At 45.9% G+C, this 12633-nt stretch overlaps 1 protein-coding gene across 3 annotated transcripts in view; it reads left to right on the top strand.

Annotated features, from left to right (window-relative positions):
• CFAP77 (cilia and flagella associated protein 77) overlaps window positions 1-12633 on the top strand; it is a 125109-nt gene that overhangs the window by 19756 nt on the left and 92720 nt on the right. The gene's annotated exons all lie outside the window — the stretch shown is intronic.

Here is a 12633-nt window from a genome sequence, read left to right as displayed (position 1 = left end):
GGAATATAACCTAATGCAGAGTCACAATGTCTAGAGTATATTTCAAAGTACTTAACACACAGAAATAGGAAAACATGACTCACTGTCAAGTGAAAAGACACTTAATTGAGACAAACCTCATAGATTGCTCATATTTGGAATTTATAGTCAAGAATTTGAAGTGGTAATTATAACTATGCTCAAGATGTAGAGGAAAATATGTTCATAATACATGAAAAGATAGGAGAAAGAACCAACAAGAACCAAATGGAAACTATAGAAGTGAAAATATCTGAAACAAAAAAAATTCACTGAATGAGCTCAACATCAGAGTCTCGATAACAGAAGAGTCAGTGAACCTGACTGTATCAGTAGAAATTATCCAACTGGGGAATAGAGAAAACAGATGGAAAAAAGCAGGCAGATCCTCAGGGACCTATGAGACTATATCAAAAGGTCTAACATATGTGTAATTGAAGAAATAATGATCACAACTTCCCCAGATTTATACAAAGACATACATTTATAGATTATAACTTCAGGTTTCTTTTTTAAAGTATTTTTTAAAAAATAAGAAAACCACACCTATGCACAATATAGTCAAATTGCTAAGAACCAGAGAAAATCTTGAAATCAGACAGAGAAAAATAACACATTGCCTACAAGGGAATAGGAATTCAAAAAACCACTGACTTCCTATCAGAAACAAAGAGTCCAGTAACAGAGACCTTAACCTGGGTTCGTTTATTAGAATTTCTAGTTCTTTAAAAGAAAATCAGGGAGCAAGACATAATACAGGTGAGCCTGAATTTAGCTGAGGGAGGAAAGGTGATATAAGGAAGGAAGGTGTGTTTGTGGGGACAGAGTGGATGAGATCCTTAAGCAACAGGTGCACAGAGAATCTGAGGGATATGAAGACGTGCCTGGCTCTGAATCCACATTTGAGAAACACTGTCAGCCGCACCATCTTGCTGGCAGCCCGTCCTACCCATGCCATGAGCTTTAAACGTGGACCTATCTGCCTCCTGACCCTCCTTCTGCCACTTTCCATCCACATGGCCTCAGGAAACTGATTTTACCTCCTCCATCCTCAGTTCCCTGTCTGTAAAAAAGGGGTATCATAGCCTTTCCTGACCCTACCCCTGCTCGGAGATGTTTTAATGTGCCTACCTCTTTGCCTCTGTAATAGCCTGTGTCATTGCTCTTAGCATACGTATTATAATGTCTGTTCTTGTGGGTTTCTTGTGGGCAGGAACCAGGCCTCATTCATCTTTTTATCCGCAGTGCCTGCAGTACTTGGTATAAAGTAGGTGCTCAATAAAGTTTTGTCGAGTGAGTGAATAAATAAATAAATACCTGGGAGACTGTTTCCTAGTAAATTGTAAACTTGGCATTTCTATGGACGTCTAAATTTATTTTTCAATTCAAACTTTAGGCGCTTTCATTTTAAGATTTAAAGACCGGGTGTTCTCCATGAAGGAGCACAAAGCTTTGTGTGCAGGTGGGTGACAGCTGTGAGCCCGCAGTTCGACCCTGTGGAGAAGCAAAATATCTATGCACAGAACTTTGTATCATTATAACACAATTAAAGATTTTATTTTATTTTTTTAAGTTATCTCTACATCCAATGTGGGGCTCGCACTCACGACCCTGAGCTCAAGAGTCACATGCTCTACCAACTGAGTCAGCCAGGCACCCCTCATTGAAACACAATTAATGTCAACAGTGAGTGTGTTTTCAAAACCCCAAGTGCCTAAGAGCAGAGGAAATGCATATGGGAACTTGTTGGGGGCTTGGGAGATTGTTTCTGGTCTGCCTTTCAATTTGAGCATTTAACGAGTAAATCCAAATGGGGACATGGGAGCCATGGTCCCACTGTCAGATGCACGTTCTGCCTGGGCAGCCCAGAGCACAAAGGGAAAAAAGAGGGAACACATGGCCAGTCCCAAACTAGAAAGGGCTTTTCTGTGACAGGATATTGAGCTGTTTGATAAATCCCAATATTACGCTTGAATTATACTTGAATGCTTAGAAAAAGAGCATTGTTCAAAGACACTTAGCATGGACTCGGGTGGATCCCTTTTCTTCTGCCGCCTTCTGAGGTGGTTTTGTGGGCTGTAATGACTTGTATTGTATTTATAAGCTGACAGGGTAATCCTGAGAACAGCAGGAGGGGAAGCAACCCAAGCAAGACTTCTCAACCCTGCTAATTAAAAAAATCCTTCCTCCCCCCAGCAAAGGCTAATGAGACAGAAAGAGAGTGGGCTAATGAAAATGTCACCATGAGATTGCCCACTTATTTTATTTATTTACTTAATGCTGTAACTTCCATTTGGGGGTTCTGAGAGAGAGACGTTTTCAAAAACTTGCTAGAAGGCCCTTTCTTATTCATCACCACTCTGCATAGCATGAGCTGTTACCAAGCATATCTTTAGAGGTAGGAGATTTTATCTCCAGTTGTCAATAATAACAATATTCTAAGAAGAGGGGTCTGCCTGTGTTCACTTCGAGCAGAAGAAAAATGAAAGGAATCTGAATCCCTTTTCAAAGTATCTTCCCCCAAATCCAAGAGGCCAGTTTGCTTATGAGAGCCTTGGGCACCCCAGCGCTGGTGGCCAGTCAAGGTGAAGACGGGTCACTGATACTGAGTGGTGTTTGGTGAGACAAGCGTACTGTGCTCAAACAGACTTAACCTTGATCCCATCAGCGTTTGGCTCTGCCACGATGGCGAGAATTCAACTCATATGTTATTTAACAGAGCCCAGTGCGACCTGACCCTTCAATACCATGAAGGCACCCCAGCGTCTTCCACCTTCATTTTGGACCCTTAAGTTCTTGATGATTTCAGCTAATGATTTCATTGGCACCCACTGTCCAACCAGATCAGTGGAAGGAAGGAAGGAAGGAAGGAAGGAAGGAAGGAAGGAAGGAAGGAAGGAAGGAATGTAGGATGGAAGGAAGGAAGGGTTCAACTTGGTGTAGATCAGCTAAGTGGGATTTTTATGCTGGTGAGTCTGAGTTTTTGTTGCCAGAGGTTATTCGCACAACAGGGTACTTGTGCTGTGAGGCTCAATGTCATAGTCCCTCAGCAGCAGATGCTTATTACCCCGGAGAATTGAAGGAACCCAGAGAAGAGACTCTGGTTATGGATTTGGTAGGTATATTCATTTCCCACGGCTGCCATAACAAACCATCAAAAACTGGGTGGCTTGAAACCATGGAAATATATTCCCTCACAGTTCAGCGAGCATGAGTCTGAAATCAAGGTGTCACCTTGAGAATCTCTGAGAATCCTTCCTTGCATGCTTCAGCTTCTGGGGGGCTCCAGGCGTCCCCTGGACTGAATCACACCCCTCACTGCTTCAGTGGTCACATGGTCATCTCCTCTGTTGGTCTTCTGCTGTTCTTTCTTATAAGGACACTTTTCACTGAATTTGGGGCCCACGTGGATAATCCAGGGTGATCTCGAGATATCTCAAGGTCCTTAATTACATCTGCAAAGACCCTTTTTCCAAATAAGGTCACACTTGAAGGTTCTGGGGATGCATCTTTTTGGGGGCTGCCATTTAACCCGCCATGGTGGGATTGGGCCAAATAAAGCTGAGTTAGTCATTTGATCCCAGTTAATTAAATGAGCATTTCCGACCCTTGCTTCAAGAAAGAATTTATTCCTACCTGTTTTCCATGGCTTGAAGGTACATACAGAGTGACTTTTATAAAAAGAACCTTCAGAAAAGAATACAATTTATTTATTTATTTATTTATTTTAAAGATTTTATTTATTTATTTGAGAGAGAGAGAGAGAAACAGCATGAGAGGGGAGAAGGTCAGAGGGAGAAGCAGGCTCCCCGCTGAGCCGGGAGCCTGATGTGGGACTCGATCCCAGGACTCCGGGATCATGACCTGAGCCGAAGGCAGTCGCTTAACCAACTGAGCCACCCAGGAGCCCCAAGAATACAATTTTTAAAGACTTTTCTCATTGACCATTCCACCCTTCTATATTTAAAGTTGCAGATTTTAATGCTGTAGCAATTAAAAGCGATACTTACGAAGACTTCAAACAATGGGAAAAATGTTCATGACACAATGGTAAGTGGGGGGAAAGCAGAACATAAAATTCTACCTCTGGTTTGGTCACAGGTTTGTAAAAATTATCTTTGTCCATGAACAGAGCCTGCAAGGGAACTCTGAAAAATGAAAGCAGTAACAATATACATAGGGGATAGATATTCTAGATGGTTCTCCCCCATCACGATTAAAAAATTCCTGTTATGAAGATAATAAAAAATTATAATAGGGGTTGCCTCTCAGGGGGAGAGGGAGACTCTTGAGAGACAGGAACAAGAGGAAGACTTAGTCTTCATTTTCCACCTTTTGCATCTTTTGAACCTTAGGCTGTGTGCATGTAATACTCATTCAAAAAACCAAATGCATAAAAAGATGAAGTCCTGTTATCATGAAGCCTCTGATCACTGTCTCCCCAAGAGCTGAACCTGATTTCTGAACACTCCCTTAGCCGTTTCTACAGGATTAGCGCATTTATCATAGTGCTCTGCGATCGTTTGTATGCTTCTTGCAACTGGAGTGTAAACAAGAGCAGGTGCTAAGTCCCAAAGCTGAAAGACAGTATGATACACTCCAGGAACGGAAAGATGGTCAGTATTTGCAGGCTCAAAGTTGAGGCAGGACGTGGCAACAGAAGGGTCTGGAGGAAGGATTCTTGGATGCCATGGTAGGAGTCTGGGCTTTGTTTGAGGGCAGCGGGGAGCCATTGAGAGGGACATGATCACACTGGCATTGTAGAATGATCGCTCTGAGTGTGGGAAACAAGAATATAGTATTTTCACCACAGAGATATAATAGACGTAAATAAATCTCAAGAGTATATAGGTAATAGTAAAATAATTAGGAAGTGATGAGTTTTGAGTATTTATTACCTTTGTTTTTTAATATAACTTACTCAATTGTAAGTATATATAATTTAATTTTAATAATGACTTTAACAATTGGCTTGTAAAATATCTGAATATTTAACAGCTCTGGTGAACTGGAACAAAGTGGCTCTGCACACCACTGGTTTCAGCTGAGTCCTAATGTGTATATTTTAGGAGAATGTAATTGCCAGCATATAGCAGAATCTCTGGGATGAGAGGATCCCTGAGTTCCTCTTTATTTTGCAGGGTAGGGAAGATATAGTCACTGTTCTTTTTTTTTAATTTTTAAATTTTTTTTAGAGAGGGAGAGAGGGCAGGGTGGGGCAGAGGGAGGGGGGGGGGGAAGAGAGAGAGAGAATCCCAAGCAGGCTCCACACCCCGAGCAGAGCCTGACACAGGTCTCGATCTCACAACCCTGAGATCATGACCTGGGCCGAAATCCAGAATTGGACACTTAATTGACTTAGCCACCCATGAGCCGTACTATTCCTTTTTTTTTTTTTTTTTTTTAAGTGGGCTGCATGCCCAGCATGGAGCTCTACACAAGCCTCAAACTCACAAGCCCGAGATCAAGACCTGAGCTGAAATCAAGAGTTGGATGCCTAACCAACTGAGCCACCCTGGCGCCACTTGGTCTCTCTTCTTAAAGTCTTAGGAAGAAGTTGAACATGACATTTCACTTGCACTGGACCTAGCCCTAGGTCTCCCAAAGACCTGGAGGATGCAGGTGGAAACTGGTCAGCCAGCGAGGGGCTTCTGTGGTAGGGGCACGCAGGATTAGTGTTCCTTGTCCCTTCTGACCTGCTTAAATCACTAGCTTTGGCTCCCCATGGTTAAGCCACCTCAGGCAGCATCTTCCTCCTCCCACCCACTTCTAAACTCTGGGCTGATCTGCTTCCATCTCCCCAACTCATCCTCAGAGACACCAGCCACTGTTCCAACTCTTCCTCTGGGCAATCTGCCTTTCTCCATGTCCAGAGCTGGCCTCTTTCTTGTCCCTTGATCTTATGATCACCACCCAGGGAAGAATGGGAAATCTCAGTATCAGCAGCAGCAGCAGCAGCAGCAGCAGCAGCAATATCAATATCCTCACCCTCATTATCACCATCATCACCATCACCCTCACCACCATCATCACCATCATCATCACCACCATCATCATCACCATCATCACCCTCCTCATCACCATCATCAGGATCATCATCACCACCATCATCACCATCATCATCACCATCACCATCATCATGATCATCATCACCACCACCATCACCATCACCCTCACCACTGTCATCACCCTCACCACCATCACCATCATCATCACCACCACCATCATCATCACCATCACCCTCACATCATCACCACCACCATTATCATCACCACCACCATCACCATCACCCTCACCATCATCACCATTTTCAGCAGTAGCAATAAGAGTAACAGCAACCCACATTTACTGAGTCCTTTCTAGGAGCTAGGCACCAGTTTTAACATGCATTCTCTCATAAAATCCTCACAGTAAGCCCTCAAGAGTAGGTACTATTGTTATTCCCATTTTCCAGGTGAGGAAACTGAGGCTCACACTGCTAGTGGGTGGTGAAGCCAAGATCTGAACCTCAGCTGGGCTGGCGCCAAAGCCTCATTTGGGCGGATGCCATTGATGAGCTATTGACAATGATGATTAGCAACTAGTAACGAGAGTTTACAAAATACTGTTGCACTCATCATTTGCTACCACCCCTGTGAGGCCAGCATTAATTACTGTTGTCATTTGATAAACAAGGAACCCGAGGCTCTGAGAGATGAAGGCACTTTAAGATCCCACACATGGCAGGTGGTGGAGGGGTTCTTGAACCCAGGTCTTGAACCCTGCATGCTGTGTGGGCTGCCCTATTTTACATAAACACCTTCTGGGGCCTGGGCTGTTCTTCAGCAAAAATCTCCCATATATGGCACTTTCTGAAGCAAACTGTGTGTGTTCCCAAAATAGCTGTTGAGTGACAGTCCAGCCTCCTTGATTTGAAGCTTGCAAAGACCACCATATTCACCACCACCAGTCTTCTCTTACTCACCCCCGCATCCTAAATCCGCAACATCAGGGTTGGTGGGACCACCCCCCCGCTTTGTTTTCAAAGTGAAGTGTGGAGAAGCGTACCCCATAAATCTGCCATTTGCATATGTTTCTTTGGGAGTAGGGGAGAAAGGAGGCTGGGGGCCAGATTTTCCTCGTGCAAGTCTACTCATTATTTACGCAGACAAGGAGATATTTCAGTAAAACTGCAGTCTACTCTGAGTGACAAGGTATCTTTCTGCAGTGCAAGGTTCAGGGAAATTGTAGTGAAGTTGACAGCTTTTTAATGTACAGTTGCTATTCCACTGAAATACGGCATGTTTTTATTTTGGAAGTACAAGATGACCTGTTTATTAGCTGTGATTCAAACTGAGTGTACATGCTTGGAAACACAAAGGCAGAAGAACAGCTTATTTCTTTTGGGGGTCATGGACGCTCCCTCCCCCTCCCCCCACCACACTTAAGAAAACATTGAACACACTGAGTGTTCCCAATTGCAGTGGACGTATTTTCCTTGAAATGACAGCCTACCTTAGAATCGCAGGAAGAAGTTGCCAATTGCTTTAATCATCCTCCTCTGGGTAACCAGGAAGTGCTTAGGTTCCTCTGTGGGGGGAGGCAGAGTGAGCAGTGAGATCTGGGGAGACACACAACCTGGGTGTTCGGTGCGGAAACCTGCTCTTTTTCTTCAGGGGCACACCTTGGTGGTGGTGTGACTGGACTTTTGCTCCTCCAAGTATGGCTGGTGAACCAGCAGCATTTGCATCCCTGGGTGCTTATTGGAAATGCAGAATCTGAGCTCCCAGCCCACAGCCTACTGCACCAGAACATCCATTTTAACAAGGTCCCAGGTGATCTGCGTGCACCTTCCAGGTAGAGAAGGGATGGCCCAGAGTACCCAGCGGCCTTTGCCCAGATTAGGTGAAGCTCAGTTGCTGGTGTCATTCACTTATTCAGCACATACTTATTTGGGATCCTCTATGTACCAGGAGCCAACTTAGGTACTAGGAACACAGGGAATGACAGAAAAAGCCCCCGCTCTCCCTCCGGGAGCTTGCAAACCAGTACGGGGAGCCAGCCAGGGGAAACAAGGAATTACAGGTGGGCTGGATTACAAAATCATCGTCACCTGGACAGGATGGCATTTGCATCTCTGTAGGACTGAAAGTGGCAAAACCTAAACAAATGAGAAAAAACACATCTGTGTTATAGTCTGTACTCCAACGTTTTACACATTCTCATAAACCTTGTCATTACCCTGTGCTTGGATTTTTTTTTCCCACTGAAGTGAAATCCACAGAGTATACAGGTAACCATTTAAAGTGCACCGGTCAGTGGCATCTAGAGTATTGACACTGTTGCAAAACCACCACCTCTCCAATTTCCGAAGGTTTTCATCACCCCAGAGAAATACCCCATACCCATTAAGTGATTAGCCTCTACTCCCTCCTCCCGCAGCTCCACTTTCCGTCTGTGGATCTGCCTATTCTGGGTCTCTCACATAAAAGGAATCATATCATATGTGACCTTTGGTATCTGGCTTCTTTTGCTTAGCATAATATTTTCCAGGTCCATCCGTATCATAGCATAGATCAGCACTTCATTCCTTTTTGTGGCAGAATATTGTTCCATTGTACGGATTGCACAATTGACTTATCCACTCATTTGTTGATGGATATTCATGCTCTTTAAAAAGAAATCTCTCCATTTAAAATAGGCCTGTGTTGAGGTAACTGGGTGGCCGGTGAAGCATCTGGCTCTTGGTTTCAGCTCGGGTCATGATCTTGAGGTCGTGAGCTTGAGCCCCATGTTGGGTTCTGTGCTCAGCATGGAGTTGGCTTGGGATTCTCTTTCTCCCTCTCCCTCTGCCCTTTCCCCCTCCCCCCCACTCCCCTGCTCACGCTCTCACGCATGCTCTCTCTCTTTCTCTCGCTCCCAAAATAAATAAAATCTTTTTTAAAAAATAAATAAAATAGGCCTGTGCCTATTTTATGCAAAATAGACCTTCATGAAGCAACAGCGCTCATTTTGGATTATTACATTATCAACTGTCAGTTGTCACTTATATCGGTCTGTAAGGCTCACATCAGAGCGTTTCCCTGAAAACAGGACTCCGGGTTACATGCACGGGGCTCCTGGACACACACTTGTGTGGTAGATCCTGGCACTTGAAAAATCACTTGTTTGGGTTTGCAAAGCATAAATCTTGTGCCTGCCACACTGCATGAAATTAGTGGTAGTTCTGGGCCATTTTCCCATTTTATTCAAGCAACCACTGAGCCCACACAACAGCCTTTTTTGAGGTTGAGCTCTGCTCTGGGCCCTGAATAGATGACCATGGCCCTCTGACTCCACTGGTCAGACGCCTGGCTGCTCCCATAATGAGAGCCGAGCCGCCACCAGGCTGAAGGGCTTCACCTGGTCCCTCCCTGGGTTCTGAAGATTCCTCTCCCATTTCCAACGGAGAAGCAGCCTTGCAGCTTTGAGGGAAATCAGCTTGAAAATGAAAGCCCTAAGCACAAGCAGAATCAACGGAAGAAGTTATTTGTGAGGCTAAGGCGCTCAGATGGAGCTTTCCAGCCAAGTAAAGGAGAGCCACCTGCAGCATTGCCAGGGAGACAAATGCCACATCTGGAAAGATATCTGCATAATCCACAGCTTGTCATTTGGGCAGGAAGTATTCTCTCTCCTTTGAGAATCTGCCTAATTATGGGTTGGATATGTGCCAGGAGAGAGGACCAAGAGAGAAACGAAGCAGCACACACAGCCAAGCCATCGTGTGTCCTCCCAGATCGTGGGCCACCACCCGGGGGCCGTGGTGTCGGGAGGTGCCCGTGGCCAGATCAAGGGAGCCAGCCAAGGCAAGGCAGGAACGTGATCTGAGCCCCGCGGACTGGTCTGCGGTGTCTCGGCTGTGGTCTCCTGAAATGCTGCAGTGTTTGGACCCTTTGTGAGATGTGTTGCCAAGTCATCGGTAAAACACTGACTTTTGCAGGTTATTGCGTTTTTTTGGTCCTTCTTTTAAATTTTTAAGAATCGTGGGGATATGCACATAACATTTGCCATCTTCACCATTTTTAAGTGTGTTAAATACATTCACTTCGTGCAACCATCACCACTATCCCATTTCCAGAAAGTGTTCATCTCCCCAAACTGAAACTGTCCCCAGTAAACACGGACTCCTTACTCCCCGCTTCCCAGCTCCGGGCACCCACCACTCTCCTTTCTGTCTTCATGAATCTGACGACTCTAGGGACCTCGTATAAGTGGAATCGTACAGACTCTGTCCTTCTGTGTCCGGCTTATCTCAGCATGATGTCCTCCAGGTTCATCCGTGTTGTAGCATGAGTTAGAATCTCCTTCGCTTCGTTGTGTGTAAATACCACATCTTGCCTGTCCATTCATTGGCTGATGGACACTTGGTTGCTTCCAGCTTTTGGCCCTTATGAATACTGTTGCTGAGGACATGGGTGCAGGTTACCGACTTTTAAAGAGCGAATAGAGCATTTCTCTTAGCCTTGCTCTTTAATGGATGCTTTAGGGAGGAGGCCTTGGGCACCGCTCTGCACCGTCTGAGTACAGCCTGCGGGGAGAAGCAGACACCGGTGGCTCTTACACAGTCCGTCCACTTATGAAGGACCATTCTGATTTAACTGTCCTATAAATGATCGTGGGGGAGATTTCCTCCCAGGCACTGTGAGCACACATGAACTTGACCTATCAGATAGTTCACAATGGGAAAAGGTTGAGAAGAGCCTCCTTAAAAGCTAGGAAATTAAAGAGTCAGCTCTGACCTAGAGCCTGAGGCTGCTGCCCTGGGCCCTGGACCTTCAAGTCCGCCAGGCGTGGGTGGTTCTTACTTCCATTTTTGCCGTAGAGACAGACACCAGCCCAAAGGAAGTTAGACCAGACATCTCCGTGCTTCTCCCACTTCACTTCATGACCCCGGCGAGCCTGTCAAAAGTGTGGCTCCTAGGGCCCCCGCGTCTGAAAAGTCTGAGTCAAGAGGGGGCCAAGGAATCGGCATTTCAGTGATTCCCACGCGGGCCACAGCGACAGGCACCCAGCAGTGTAGCTGTGCTGATATTTGAGGAGGTAGAACTGGATGCTGGCTCTCCTTCTCCCAGATGTCCCGCCTTTGTGGGGTGACATGCCAGAGATGGGCTGAGCACAAAGAGATATGTCAGAGGTAGTCAACTCCTTACGGGCACCGCTGGGGGCAGGGAGGCAGGCGCTCACCTTGATTTCAGAATGGATAAGCCCTCCCCCTCTTTTGTTCATTCCTGAGTTCTTTCCTTTCTCTGGTGCCTCTTGCATTGAAGGCTAGAATGATAAGGGGATCATCCCCATGGTCATCGTGGCTCAGCCTCCTAAACTTGCCTTGGAGGGGCCTTCCCCGCAGGGGACACGTGAGCATGGCTGTTTCCTTCTTTTCTCTTACAGTTAGACACAGAATTGCCCCACGAAGGCTATGCTGTGGTTTCCTGAGGGCTCTGCTTGGTGTTGGAAAGCACACACTGATGTCAGCTCACACAGGTTAAACCTCCTGGCAGCCTCACGAGAGAGGAACTCATTCTCCCACTTTACAGAGGAGAAAACTGAGGCTTGGGGAGGGTGAGGCGACGAGCCCCCCCGAAGTCTCAGACTCGGTGACGGGGGAACGCCAGGACTCAAACCTGAGTCGGCCTCTCCAGAATCCACACTCTGCTGCAGATTCTGCATTTTTGCGTTTTTCCCTCTTAAAATCAACTAACTAATGAGTCAAACCTGACTCAGGATGCCGCTGGAGGTCGCACACCTCCATCTGTCAATTAGCACCTGCCTCTTCTTGAGGATGCAGAGAATGAACTAGGTCAAATTAATTGATCATGTTCTATTTCAGGGGACCCCTCTGAAGGAAAAAAAAAAGCCATATTATTCTAATTCTAATTCATTTCAAGCCTAGCAAATAATTGAAAGCAGGTCCCAGAGAAGGGTAAAGCCATTCACCCTGCAAAGCTGCAAAGGGGCTTCGACTCCACCCTCCGCTTGGACTGATCTTCCTCCTGCCACCCAGAGCATGTGGCTTTTCCTCTCTGTTGCCCCGCAAAGTGGGTGCAGGCGTGGCCCCGGTCCCCACAGACCCCCTCGCCGGCCATATCCGGCATGCTCTCTCCCTGCGTGTTCCAGCTCACACTCCCCTTAAATGCACTATGCTGCTGACAGCAAACACAGGGACCTCAAACGCCCAGCACAGTGTATATATGTTGCAAGAGTGGATTTCTAGAATGCCAGAAAGTAGAACACGCTGGAAAATTGGTCTGATTAAAGAATCAGCCTGCTACTTACATTCTGTACCCAGTCCTCGAATATTTCTTAATAAAACCACCCCACGTTCAAAGGCTATCTGCTGAAGGGAAAGAGCTACTTAGGAGCGCAGTTTACACGGCAGCAGGATTATTTGTTTTCCAGCGAGCCACTGTACTATGCAGTTAGGGGCTGCCAGGGGAGGTGGCCATTGTTAATGTGGTGACACTGTTATGTGCTTTGTTTGGGAGTGTGGCTTAATTAGATGGCAACTTGGAGGTGCTAGCTGTTTGCAAGGTAACACTGGTCTCCCGGGTGGAGGGCTAATTTAGCTTTTTAGTTTAATTCAAAAAGGAGGAGAGAGAA

This window comes from Callorhinus ursinus, unplaced genomic scaffold, assembly GCF_003265705.2.
Source record: "Callorhinus ursinus isolate GAN/ISIS: 27379988/994484 unplaced genomic scaffold, GSC_fseal_2.0 scaffold24, whole genome shotgun sequence".
In the NCBI taxonomy this organism is placed as follows: domain Eukaryota; kingdom Metazoa; phylum Chordata; class Mammalia; order Carnivora; family Otariidae; genus Callorhinus; species Callorhinus ursinus.
Note: the sequence above shows the minus strand (reverse complement) of the source record. Positions and strands in the feature narration are given on the sequence as shown.